Source organism: Macaca fascicularis, chromosome 7 (assembly GCF_037993035.2).
Source record: "Macaca fascicularis isolate 582-1 chromosome 7, T2T-MFA8v1.1".
NCBI classification, from domain to species: Eukaryota; Metazoa; Chordata; class Mammalia; order Primates; family Cercopithecidae; genus Macaca; species Macaca fascicularis.
This window is the reverse complement of record NC_088381.1, coordinates 84844124-84856932: the sequence shown is the minus strand read 5'-3', so window position 1 is coordinate 84856932 and position 12809 is coordinate 84844124. Positions and strand designations below refer to the sequence as shown.

The 12809-nt window shown below is 37.1% G+C and overlaps 1 protein-coding gene across 8 annotated transcripts in view; it reads right to left on the bottom strand.

The window, feature by feature from the left end:
• LOC107130176 (golgin subfamily A member 8C-like) overlaps positions 1-12809 on the bottom strand; it is a 53356-nt gene that overhangs the window by 37672 nt on the left and 2875 nt on the right. For all 8 annotated transcript variants that reach the window (XM_073996832.1, XM_073996838.1, XM_073996839.1 and 5 more), the window contains exons 2-4: positions 11899-11955; positions 5939-6029; positions 612-670 (exon numbers count right to left, since the gene is read on the bottom strand). The gene's annotated coding sequence lies outside the window, so the exon portion shown is untranslated. The remainder of the gene's footprint in view (positions 1-611; positions 671-5938; positions 6030-11898; positions 11956-12809) is intronic.

Genomic DNA, 12809 nt, shown 5'->3' with positions numbered 1-12809 from the left:
TCTAGAAGTAATTAGCCAGCTCCTTACATCTATGAGATTTCCCATAATGATTCCTAGAGGTATTATTAGGATCACAGGCATGTGGGGACCACTCTGTAATCATAACATTCTCTAAACCCCCAATCACAATTTACATTTGAAAAACACTCGGTTTTTATGACAAAAAAAGTATGTGTTTATATATACGTGTGTGTGTGTGTATGTATATGTGTGTGTGTGTGTGTATATATATATATGAGTCACTAAAAACTCTACCTATCAGCAACATAATGCTTTATAATGGTTCCAGATGTGGGCCCCAGATCAATAGCATCAACTTCACCTGGTAACTTCTAAAAAATGTAAATGGTCAGGTCCCACCACAGACCTACTGAATCAGAAACCCTGGGACTAGCTCTCCACATGAATTCTGGTGCACACTATGTTAAAAAATAATAATAAGTAAACCAGGCACAGCAGCTCACGCCTGTCATCCCAGCACTTTGGGAGGGCAAGGTGGGAGGATTGCTTGAGCCCAGCAGTTCAAGAACAGCCAGGGCAACATAGTGATACCTCATCTCTATAAAAAAATAAAAATAAATAAATAAATAAAAATAATCACTTACACTTACCCTCCTGAGAGAACAGGTAACACCACTCAAACAAATGGAGGATCAACTGGAAAGTTATCCTAAAAAGCAAATAAGTAAGTTTAATTAATTTTAAGAACATCCTTAATGTTATACTATTTAGAAGATTTTAAAAGAATCTATAAAAGAATATGTACATTTATTATCAGATAAAGGGTGAGAGTCATAAAGGTAAACTTAGTACCAAAAACCAAATGAAATGAAAACCAAAGCAAATAAAAATGAAGTTAAAATCAGGCCCAAACAGAACAGTGTTATTGTAAACTTATGAAACACATGAAGGGGTTCCACTTCAATAGAACTATATAAAGGAACCATTCCAATAAGGATAGACTAGATAATTTAGATCAATCTTCTGACTAAGAACTAGAGAGGTGGACAAAACATAATGATTACAGGGCTGAGAAAAGGGAACACCAGAGAACAAGGTCTTCTTTTCCCCCTTGGGTTTTCTTCCAATGACAGAAGAGACAAGGAAGAGGTTAAAAAGTTGAGCTAGAACTCACAGCCTCACAGAGCTCACAGGGAGGTAAACACTGGAGCTCAGCGTCCACCGAGGAGGGGCCCTGCTAAGTCTCCCGCTCCTTAGGTTGGGATCCTGAAGAACCAACTGCAAATTGCCCTAACAGAGAATGATGGCCAGCTTTAATCATCTCAATCCTTGATTGGATGAGACAATCCCAGGTTGCTAATTTCCAAGCCCCTGGCAGGGGCAAATGTAAATCCTCTCTGGAGAAGAATATCATCCAAGGCTTCAAATTAGTTCTACAATTTTTCATATATAATGTCTATCACTAAAAATAAAAAGCCACATGAGACTGAAAGATGACATAATAGAAAACAAGAGAAGTAAACAACAGACACAAAACCACAAGGAATTGAGATAACAGACTTTGCAGACACACTTTAAAATAACTCTGCTGAACATGATCAAGGAAAGACAGGACAAGACTGAAAACCTGGCAGAGAAATGCAAATTATAAAAATGAACCATATGAAATTCTGCAATTTAGAACTATCACAACCGAAATTAATAACTTAATGGATAAGTTTAACCACAGCAGTAACCTAGCAGAAGAGAGAGTCAATAAACTGGAAAAAGGTCAGAAAGACAAAAAGGTAGAAAATAGAGAAAACAAAAGGCAACATATTGAAAAGTTTATAACATACGTAGAGCCCTGGAAGAAAAAAAAGAATGGGACAGAAGCAATAGCTGAAGATACGGTTGTGGAGAATCTTCCAAAACTGATCAATGACTTCACAAGATTTAACCACCATAAACACTTCAAGAGAAACAACGGAAGCTAGCATAAGAGAATGATATTTTCAAGGTGCTGATAAAGGAAACTGCCAACCTAGAAACTTACACTTAATGAAAACACTCTTCAATAATAAAAAATAAAGGAATTTTTCTATCTGCAGACTCACACTAAAGGAAGTATTAAAGGATAGTTTCAGAGGAGAAAGAGGATCCTCGATGAAAATGTGGAGACTACAGAGCATGAAAAAGAGCAAATATGCATGTAGATCTAAGTGAATATTGACTAATTATATAATTATGTGTAGGGTTTTAGATAGTATAGACTTGAAATGTATGAAAACAGTAGCACATATTTGGGAGGAAGGACATGAACTCAGTGTGCTAAGGTCCTTGTATTGACAAGGAAAAGGAAAAAAAAAATGAATCTACAAGTTTATGTTAGACTTTCACACATCAAGGACATATTGTAACTATAGGGTAATGAAGAAGAATAAGAACTATGCTGACAGAGGTAGAAAACCAGAGTCATCAAAAAGTCTAAAAGAAAGACAACATGGAGCACAAAGCAAGAAAAACTAATAGGAATGGCTCATCGATAAGATGGTAGACTCGAATCCAAGTATCAGCAATAACTAATTGGCCTAATTAAAAGACAAACATCATCAGACTTGATAAAAGTATATGAAGAGAGGAAGATGAGACAGAAAATGAAAGAGGAAATCTTTTTCTAACTTACAATAGAAATGTAAGATTATCCACAACATACCAACTTAATGACACAAGATACCAACTTAATGATCGCTACTATAGTCTACTTTCAAATAAAGTAGCTCACCTTTTATCTATAATTTAACAGACATAATGAAAAGTATACAGGTTGATGTAAAGCTTGGTAAAGTACAACTTCATTTAACCTCCTATTATTTAGATCTTTAAATATGTGAATCCCTAAAGAGTGACTATAAAACCCCTTAATTGATTATGGGTGATTGAATTTATTTTAAACAGTTCAGAATAACTCTTCTACATCAAAACCTGGGGACTCTATTCCATAAACTGTATCCTGGACCTCAGGAATCCAAATCTTACAGGGAAAACAAAAGTTGAGGGTGACTGTTCAAACGAAGTTTGAGTTACCTTAGTATATATTAACTCTGAACCAGACTCTCAGGCTCTACAACAATCTCATGAAGTTATCTGACTTCCCATTTAACATCTCAGCCTTCTAAGTTAATCTTAAGGATGAAGAACATTCTCTTTTTCAAAGACTACATCACTAGATGAGTCTAAATAGTTACAAGTCACTTCCTTATATTGAGTTGAAAATCACCTCTTTGTAATCTGACTTACTAGTTCTTGTTTTATGCCCTGTCTTCACCAAAAACAAATAAAAACTAATGCTTCCATATACATACTCTTTCAAATAGTTGAAGACAAGCTATCATGAACCCCCATGTTTTCCTCTCCAAATCCACAATTTCACCAGCTATCCTAGGACGTGGAATAGAATGAATTTCTTCCCAATCCTGGCTGCTATTCTCTAAATAAACCTAAACTTATCTAAATAGACCCTTCTTAAAGTACTACCTCAAAATTCAATTCAGTAATTCTGATGTTGCCTGTAACATCAGAAGACAACTTCCTTAAAAACACAGCAAGTTGGATTTACCAAGTTGCTGTCCAGGTCACATTCCCTCCTGCCCTCACTGCCATCTTTGTGTTATAGTTTATCTCCAGTTCCATTTTGCTTAGTATTCATGATGCTCAAGTTGTCACTGTGGACATCAGAGACTATAAACATATATTGTTCTGGCTCCTTCCTGTACATCTTTCTGAGTCATACCTGCTATTCTCCAAAGTCTGTGAATCCCGATACTAATAACTTGGCAATTCAGTTTAAGGTCCTCTTCAGAAGGTCAGTTAGCTCAAGGCAATCACATTCTTCCCAGGACTCTTAAGAAATACTCCAACCCCAGAAAAAGGCGTTTCTTTCTGGTATCAGGAGCCATGGGCCACAAACACAAATCCAATAGAATTTCAGCCATTTACCTCCCAGATTGTCCTCTCCCTGAAGTCCTAGCTAGAGCAGGACAAAATAATGAAAACACCACCTGCAATCATCAATCCTCCAGTTTCCTGGTCAATATTTCATATTCCCTTCAAGATACCTCCCAAAGAGGGCGTGACAAGGGAGGGGCACACAGGGTGCTACAGGTACTGATAAAGATCTATTTCATACACACACACACACACACACACACATATATATATATATATATATATATATATATATATATAATTTTTTTTTTTTTGAGATGGAGTTTCTCTTGTCACCAAGGCTGGGGTGTAATGGTGCAACCTCAGCCCACTGTAACCTCTGCATCCTTGGTTCAACTGATTTTCCCACCTCAGACTCCCACGAAGCAGGGCTTACATTACAGGCACCCATCACCATGCCTGGCTAATTTTTTTTTGTATTTTAAGTAGAGATGGGTTTTCACCATGTTGGCCAGGCTGCTCTCGATCTCCTGACCTCAAGTGATCTGTCTGCCTTGGCCTCCCAAAGTGCTAGGATTACAGGCATAAGCCACCACGCCCAGCCAAAGGTTCTATTTCTTCAGTTTGGTGTTGGGCATATGGACGTATGATTTAATGTTTTAAAAAAGAAAGATAGCTTCCTGTTTTTTTGTGTGTTTTGTTTTTTGTTTTAGGCCTGCATGCTTCATTCACTCCCCCATATGAATCCGTAAAGAAGTAGCCATTAGCAACTTCAGTCAATATATACTGGATTCATACTTTAGGAAGACAACCAGTTGACAACCACAACAGTTTCTATGATAACAAAAGTGAGAGAAAATACTGACATTAGGGTCATTTCAAGAAAGTTCAATCATAAGATATAATCCCAAGAAAAAATATACACACAAAAAGGGAAGTACAAAGGTTTTATAAAACTACTATTATCCTCAGAGTAAGAACAATAAAGTATTGTTTTATGTCTGTTTTTTTCATCAAAATACCTCAATATAGCCATAGATTTTAAACCATTACATCCTATCTAGATTCCTTATTAGATCATTAATATTTCTTCTAAATTCCATTGTTATTCCTTTGTAACGTTGATTTTTAGTATCTTAAAAATGCCTTATTAAATATAACACATACATTCAGAAAAGTACATAAAATATACCTTAAGGTATACCTTAACATGTTATCGTAAATTATTTGCCCACGTAACAACCAACCTGCTCCAGAAATATATTCCAGCCAGTATCCAAGAAGCTCACAGATGTCCCTTTCAGGTCACACCTCCCTACCTCTCACCTGGATGGCCTCCTTACCCTAACCTCGATGGAATCACCTCTTTGTTCTTGATAGTTTTACTGCCCAAGTATGGATCCAGAAATAAGTGTTTCTGTGTTTTCTTTTCATTTTTTTAACCCTAAGAAGCCTTTTTAGAAGTTTTCTTCCTAATTCTACCCCCATTCCCCTGTGGTGGAATTTCAACACCACAGATATATTGTATGTCGGTTTATGTTATATGACCCTTTGGAGGGCAGCAGACCATTATAATAGGTAACGTTTTCTTTTACTCTAAAGACCAATTTTCACTCCACTGCAGGTGACACTGCCTCCACTAAGAATGAATGTCCTAACCAACCTTAGTTTTGCCTATTTTTGAGCTCTATACAAGGGAAATTGTACAAAATAGGTTTTGGGGGTCTGGTTTCTTTTGCTTAACATAGTGTTTAAGGTTCGCCCAGCTGGTCCCACTTAGCTGTAAGCCTTTTTATGAATACCACAGTTCTTCATTTTCTTGGAACGACCACTTGGGTTATTTTCTGTTTGGGGCTATTATAAATGATGCTGCTCTGAACATTCCCATCTCCTCATGCCTACGTACTCCTTTCTTGTGCAGTGAATATCCACAAGATTCCTGAACCATAGTGTATGAGTATCTTCCACTTTACCAAATTGTTTTCCAAAACACTTGTACAAATATACACCCCCATTCAAAAAATAGAGAGTCCCGTAACAATTTTCTTACCTTCAAAGATAAGTTCAGCAAAATATCTCCCAAGCCTTCTTTTTCTTTTAAGATCTGAAGATTACTGTGCAAAGGACTATCAGGGTCAACCCTAAGAACCACAAAACAAAAAACAGTTCAAACAAAAAGGTAATTTTTTTTCAACTAACTCAAAAATGAACCAATCTGAAAGCTAAAATAGAGCACCTAGGGTAAGTTCCAGAAGGAGAAGATCTTAAGCTGCTCTATATCCCCAGGAAAAATAAAGGTCACTATAGCTTCCAGCTCCTTCAGAATAAATGTCCAAAAGAGATCATAATAGCCTAAATCTAATCTAATAAGGAGGTTCAGAGTTTGCAGTCATTCTAAAGGAAAACAGTCACATGTATATAATTTTCTCAAAAATTCAAAAGAAGTTTAATATGCCTTCCTAAACTTGTATTATTAGCCAAGGGGTTCAAGGAGAACAATTTGCCATGGATGGAACTATGAAAAGTTAAATCACTAAAAAAACGGTATTTTTCTACAACTGTCATATATATACATGTCCAATATGACTTCCACTCCCCACTCCCCTGGCCTGTTTTTTTTAATTTATTTATTTATTTTTTTTTTTTTTTAAGAGACAGGATGTCTTGCTTTGTCACCCAGGCTGGAATATAATGGTGCAATCACAGCGCATTGCAGCCTTGACCTCTCAAAGCTCAAAACCTCTTCCTGTCTTAGCCTCCCACCACCCCCAGTAGCTGGGACTACAGGTGTACTCCACCCATACATTTTAAAAGTAATAACATAACTATCTCTACAATAAGAGTTGATTATGTTGCTTTCAAAACTGGGGGAAAAGTCATAAAAATCAACTTGGCAATCATTCTCTGTATAATGAAACGTATTACTCTTATTTACTTTCCAAGCAATATTGCTCAAGCTTGAGCTTTTTGCTAGAAGATAAAAAATATGTAAGAGTTCACTCTATCAGGAAAATGACAAAAAGTTTCTGACGGACCTATAAAAACAATTTCTCTAAATCCAAAAAACAAGTAAACTCATCCTATCTTACCCCCTACATCTTTTGGAACTTGGTTGCCTTTGAATTTCACAAAATTAAGCTAGTAAACATTTCCATTTTGGTCCACTTTTAAGAAATGACATTCATAATCTGACAACAGAAAAGAGCAAAAGAACAAGAAGAAGAGCAGGGATTTAGAGATCCTTCCCTGTCATGTAACTCTGTGATCTGTATATGTCCCTGAGCTCTTTCATAAGTCTATCTGAAGCTTGCACTGACCCAGACACTGCAGCATGAAACACAAAAGCCTCTGTTTACCAGGGTCTACTGAGCCAACTAATCTAAAGATTTAAGGTATTTCAACCTGATCTATAAGATTACAGTAGCCAGGCATGGTGGCTCACACCTGCAATCCCAGCAGTTTGGGAGGCCGAGGTGGATCACTTGAGGCCAGGAGTTTGAAACCAGCCTCGACAACAAGATAAAACCCCATCTCTACCAAAAAAATACAAAAGTTAGCCGGGCGTGGTTGCACGTGTCTGTAGTCCCAGCCACTTGGGAGGCTGAGGCAAGAGAATCACTTGAACCTGGGAGGTGGAGGTAGCAATTAGCTGAGATGGCACCACTGCACTCTGGCCTGGGCCACAGAGTGAGACGCCATCTCAAAAGAAAAAAAAGGAAAAAGATTGCAATAAAAATGGATCACCATGGCCAGGTGTGGTGGGTCACACCTTTAATCCCAGCACTTTGGGAGGCTGACATGGGTGGATCACAAGGTCAGGAGATCGAGACCAACCTGGTTAACATGGTGAAACCCCGTCTCTATTAAAAATACAAAAAATTAGCCAGGTGTGGTGGCGGGTGCCTGTAGTCCCAGCTACTCGGGAAGATGAGGCAGGAGAATAGCATGAACCTGGGAGGTGGAGCTTGCAGTGAGCCAAGATTGCACCACTGCACTCCAGCCTGGGTGACACTGTGAGACGCCATCTCAAAAAAAAATAAAATAAAATAAGGATCACCATTCAACATTTTAAGAAGTAAAAAAAAAAAAAAAAAAAAAAAAAAGTCCAATTAAATGAAGTATTATGAAGTTTCAAGAAAATATAAAACCAGATACAAGTCTGGTTGTTTTCCTATTTCTTATAATCTGAAAAACTCTAACCAACATGCTCTGACCACCATGGATTCACGATAGGATAGAAGTCAGTATGAGTCTATTCCAAACCCCAGCAATTTTTGAAAATAATAGAAGACACTCAAGGCGATACATTACTAACTAAAAGAGACTTCCATTCATAAGACTACAAGCAAGAATATTACACAGTCTAGTTCACACATTGAGACACTAAGAAACGTGTGCCTACATGCTACTTGTTTCCGCTTTTCAGTGTGGGGACTTCTCTAAAGATGAAAACACATCGGTATCTTATCCTAAGACTAAATAGAAACGGAACTACTTGTTAGTAATGTGAAACTAAAGGTTTTAAAGACTGCACTATTCTTTGAAAAAGAAAAAACAACAAGTTTACAAATATATTACTTCCTAGCTATATAACCATGAGCTCATTTCCTAGCTATAAAATATGAGAAGTTTCTCCTCTCTAAAATATGAAGAGCACCTATTTCATACAGCGGCTATGAAGACTAAATCAGAAGATATATAAAGTATAAAGTACTTAGCATAGTATCGGTCATGCGAAAGTGTTCAATAATTTATACTTGTTTTGAAGATAACTCAAACTGGAATTGATCACAAGACATGGAAAGTACATTAATTCAAATGCTACAAACTTAGTTTTATAAATAATCAAGATATGAGAAATTGACTAAATGTCTTTCGTCTATGAAAAATTACTAATTAAATTCATATATAACTAAGACTGAATGATGGCGAGTAATCTTTCTGGTTTCAACACTTGGCATCTACTTGCCTAACAATTCATTCCCTGTTTTGGAGAACCTGTGCCCAAGACAAAGTAACTTGTCCTTGGATTTTGTGGAGTTGGTAAACAGCTCTAATAGAAGGCATGAAGTAGTAAGTGTTCAGACTATCATCTGACGTTTCTCTACTCTGTCCGAGCATTTCATGTATATACACACAATATTCTCATTTATTTTTCACAGTAGTCATCCAAAAGGTATGTACTGTTTATTCATATTTTAGAGTTGAGCAAAGTGAAACCAAAAAGGTGTGTTTGTCACCAAACTCAGTGTTCTTTTCATGTCCTGCTGCTTCACATAAAAGAGGTGTTAAGTGAAAAGAGAAGAATTATTCTTGGTTTGGTGAGAGCAGGATGGACCAAAGTCAGCCTCATGAAGGAGAAATAATTTGAGTTGTTTTGTAGGAGAGAATGAATGTGAGTATACAGATGCCACAGAAGGAAGGTAAGCAGAGAAAACAGCATAAACAAGCCGGAACGGGGCATATACTGGGATCAGAAGGTGGTTCCAGGATGTGAAGAGCAGATGAACAGAGTAAAAAGTGGCTATTCTTAGATGAGAAAGATACAACTCTGTGATCTGTATATGTCCCTGAGCTCTTTCATAAGTCTATCTGAAGCTTGCACTGACCCAGACACTGCAGCATGAAACACAAAAGCCTCTGTTTACCAGGGTCTACTGAGCCAACTAATCTAAAGATTTAAGGTATTTCAACCTGATCTATAAGATTACAGTAGCCAGGCATGGTGGCTCACACCTGCAATCCCAGCAGTTTGGGAGGCCTTTCTAGATTTCCTTCAAAGTTGCGGTCCCTTGTTTATTATATTGTGAGGGGAAAAATGAAAGGGTACGTGATCTTTAGTACAATGGCCGCCTGACCCACGGAAAAGGTTTAATGTTTTCATGCAGTTTATTCCACCTCAGCTAAACTGCAAAAAAACATTAAAACAAACTCCCATTCTAATTGGACAATTCTAAGAAGTATTTTACTCCCAGACTCATAAAACAAGCCTACAGCCAGGCACAGTGGCTCACGCCTGTAATCCCAGCACTTTGGGAGGCCAAGGTGGTGGGTCACTTGAGGCCGGGAGTTCAAGACCAGCCTGGGCAACAGAACGAGACTCAAACTCTACAAAACATTTTAAAAAATTAGCTGGACGTGGGGCACCTGCCGGTAGTCCCAGCTACTCCGGAGAATTGCTTGAACCTGGGAGTTCAAGGTTGCAGTGAGCCCTAACCACGCTACTGCACTCCAGCCTGGGTGACAGAGAGACCTTGTCTCAAACAAACAAACAAGTCTACCACACTACTTCTTTAGTTCTGAAACACTCTAAAAGTGTATTTTAGATTAATAATTTCCAAAAATAGAAAATGAAAGTCTGAATTAATTATAAGACCCCAAACAGAAAATATCTTTTATTTTTATTTATTTATTATACTTTATGTTCTAGGGTACATGTGCACAATGTGCAGGTTTGTTACATATGTATACATGTGCCATGTCGGTGTGCTGCACCCGTCAACTCGTCATTTACATTAAGTATATCTCCTAATGCTATCCTTCCCCCCTCCCCCGACCTCACAATAGGCCCTGGTATGTGATGCTCCCCTTCCTGTGTCCAAGTGATCTCATTGTTCAATTCCCACCTATGAGTGAGAACATGCAGTGTTTGGTTTTCTGTTCTTGTGATAGTTTGCTGAGAATGATGGTTTCCAGCTGCATCCATATCTCTACAAAGGACACGAACTCATCCTTTTTTATGGCTGCATAGGATTCCATGGTATATAAGTGCCACATTTTCTTAATCCAGTCTGTCATTGATGGACATCGGGGTTGATTCCAAGTCTTTGCTATTGTGAATAGTGCCGCAATAAACATATGTGTGCACGTGTCTTTATAGCAACATGATTTATAATCCTTTGGGTATATACCCCGTAATGGGATTGCTGAGTCAAATGGTATTTCTAGTTCTATATCCTTGAGGAATTGCCACCCTGTCTTCCACAATGGTTGAACTAGTTTACAATCCCACCAACAGTGTAAAAGTGTTCCTATTTCTCCACATCCTCTCAAGCACCTATTGTGAAAATATCTTTTAAAACAAGACCATAAAATTCACATATCTTCTATTTGGTCAATGCAGAGACAAAGATCTTTGTTCTGAAGTTTGAATGTAAATGCAAAGCTTCAGAGCCTAAAAACATCTAAAATTATATCCAGAACTGACAACTGGCCTAGGTTCAATGTCGTTGGAAATTGCTCTACTAAATTTGCTACCATTTGTATGTGTGCTTCCAAAATTCAGGTGTTTCTAATGTGATGATATTAAGAGGTAGGACCTTTAAGAGGTGATTAGGCCAAGAGAGCTCCTTCCTCCTTAATGGGATTAAGGCCCTGATGAATGAGGCTTCACACATGGGACTAGCTTGCTCTCCTGCCCTTCTGCCTGCTACCATCTGAGGACGCAACAAGAAGGCCCTCAGACATTAAATGTTGGTATTTTCATCTTGGGCTTCCCAGTCTCCAGAACTGTTATGAAATAAATGTCTGTTCTGTATAAATTACCCAGTCTCTGGTATTCTATCATAGCAGCATAAAACAGACTAACATAAAATTCCTTGATGATTTTTCAACAAGAGACAGTTTCACTACTTCTGGTGAGTAGTCCCTAACACGTTCTCAAATTCTCCTTTTACGCAAACATAACACTTTTTAAACTTAGTAGTTCCTCTTCCTAAAAATAACCAAATGCAGGTTAAGGACTGATTAGTATAAAATAGAAATAAAGCTTTCATGCTAAAAGTTAAGGACTTTTGTTTTCCACAAAATCCAATCCAAAGAATTCAGATAAAGCAATTTGCTCAAAGGTGTATCATCAGTTAGAGGTAAATCCAGAGTTGAGAAATTACATTCTATTCCAAATACAATGTGCTTTCAATTATTGCACATTAATAGTAGTTTAGAAAGGAAATTTATGGAATTACTCAAATCAAAAATGACAACATTTATGAAATGCCTTTCTTATCCTACTTTAGCCATCTCCTTTTCTTCCTCTTCCTCTGAAGTCACTTCTTCTGTTGCCCCATTCTGAAACAGAGAAAAAATCTGCCAGGGTTACACAGGCTGAATACAGGCTAAGTCCATTAGAAGACTGGTGCCATAGCTTTAGGCACAAACTCTCAACCATCTGTCACTGCAGTGCCACTACCAGAGAGCTTATTAACATTAAATGTTTATTTTTAAATCCAACTTTGATTTGACAAACAACAGTTATCAGCTTTTAAAAACGGAACAGAAAATAAAAGAATTAGGAATAAAAAAGCAATCAAATATAAATATAAAATATAAAAAATATAAGTCAAATATAAAGCAAAACTGAAAAAAGTGTTAAAACAGAATCTAATTTAAAATAAGAAAACATTTTACTTACATGGCTATGTTTATAAGATCAATGGCTTATTTTGTTTAAAATAAATATCACAAACTATCCATTCCCTAAAATAACTACCTTTTTAACTTTTAAAAGCCTGAATCATTATATAAATTCAATTGCCTTTCATTTTAAAAGATCAGATGTATGATTTATAGACACTTCACAAAACTAAGAATTATGAAATGATTACCACCTTCCTAAAAGGCAAATTTTAGTTTTAAAAACATGTTATTTACTACAAAATACCTCTCTGCAAGACAGAATTTACCAACTGACACAATTGACAATCATCAAGTTTAGAAATGAATTTAATGGGGTTTTAGGAAGGGCCTTCATACCCAGTTTGGGCAATTTCAAAGGATAAGCTTCCTGGCCACCGTACGGTATATAAATGCATCTTTAATCATGAAGGCCAGTTGAGGTTAGAACCCAGAATATGTAACATATCAAGAAACTAGGATCCAGAGATCCAGTAAGACCCACAAAGGTCTCAGTAGTTTCTAAGCAT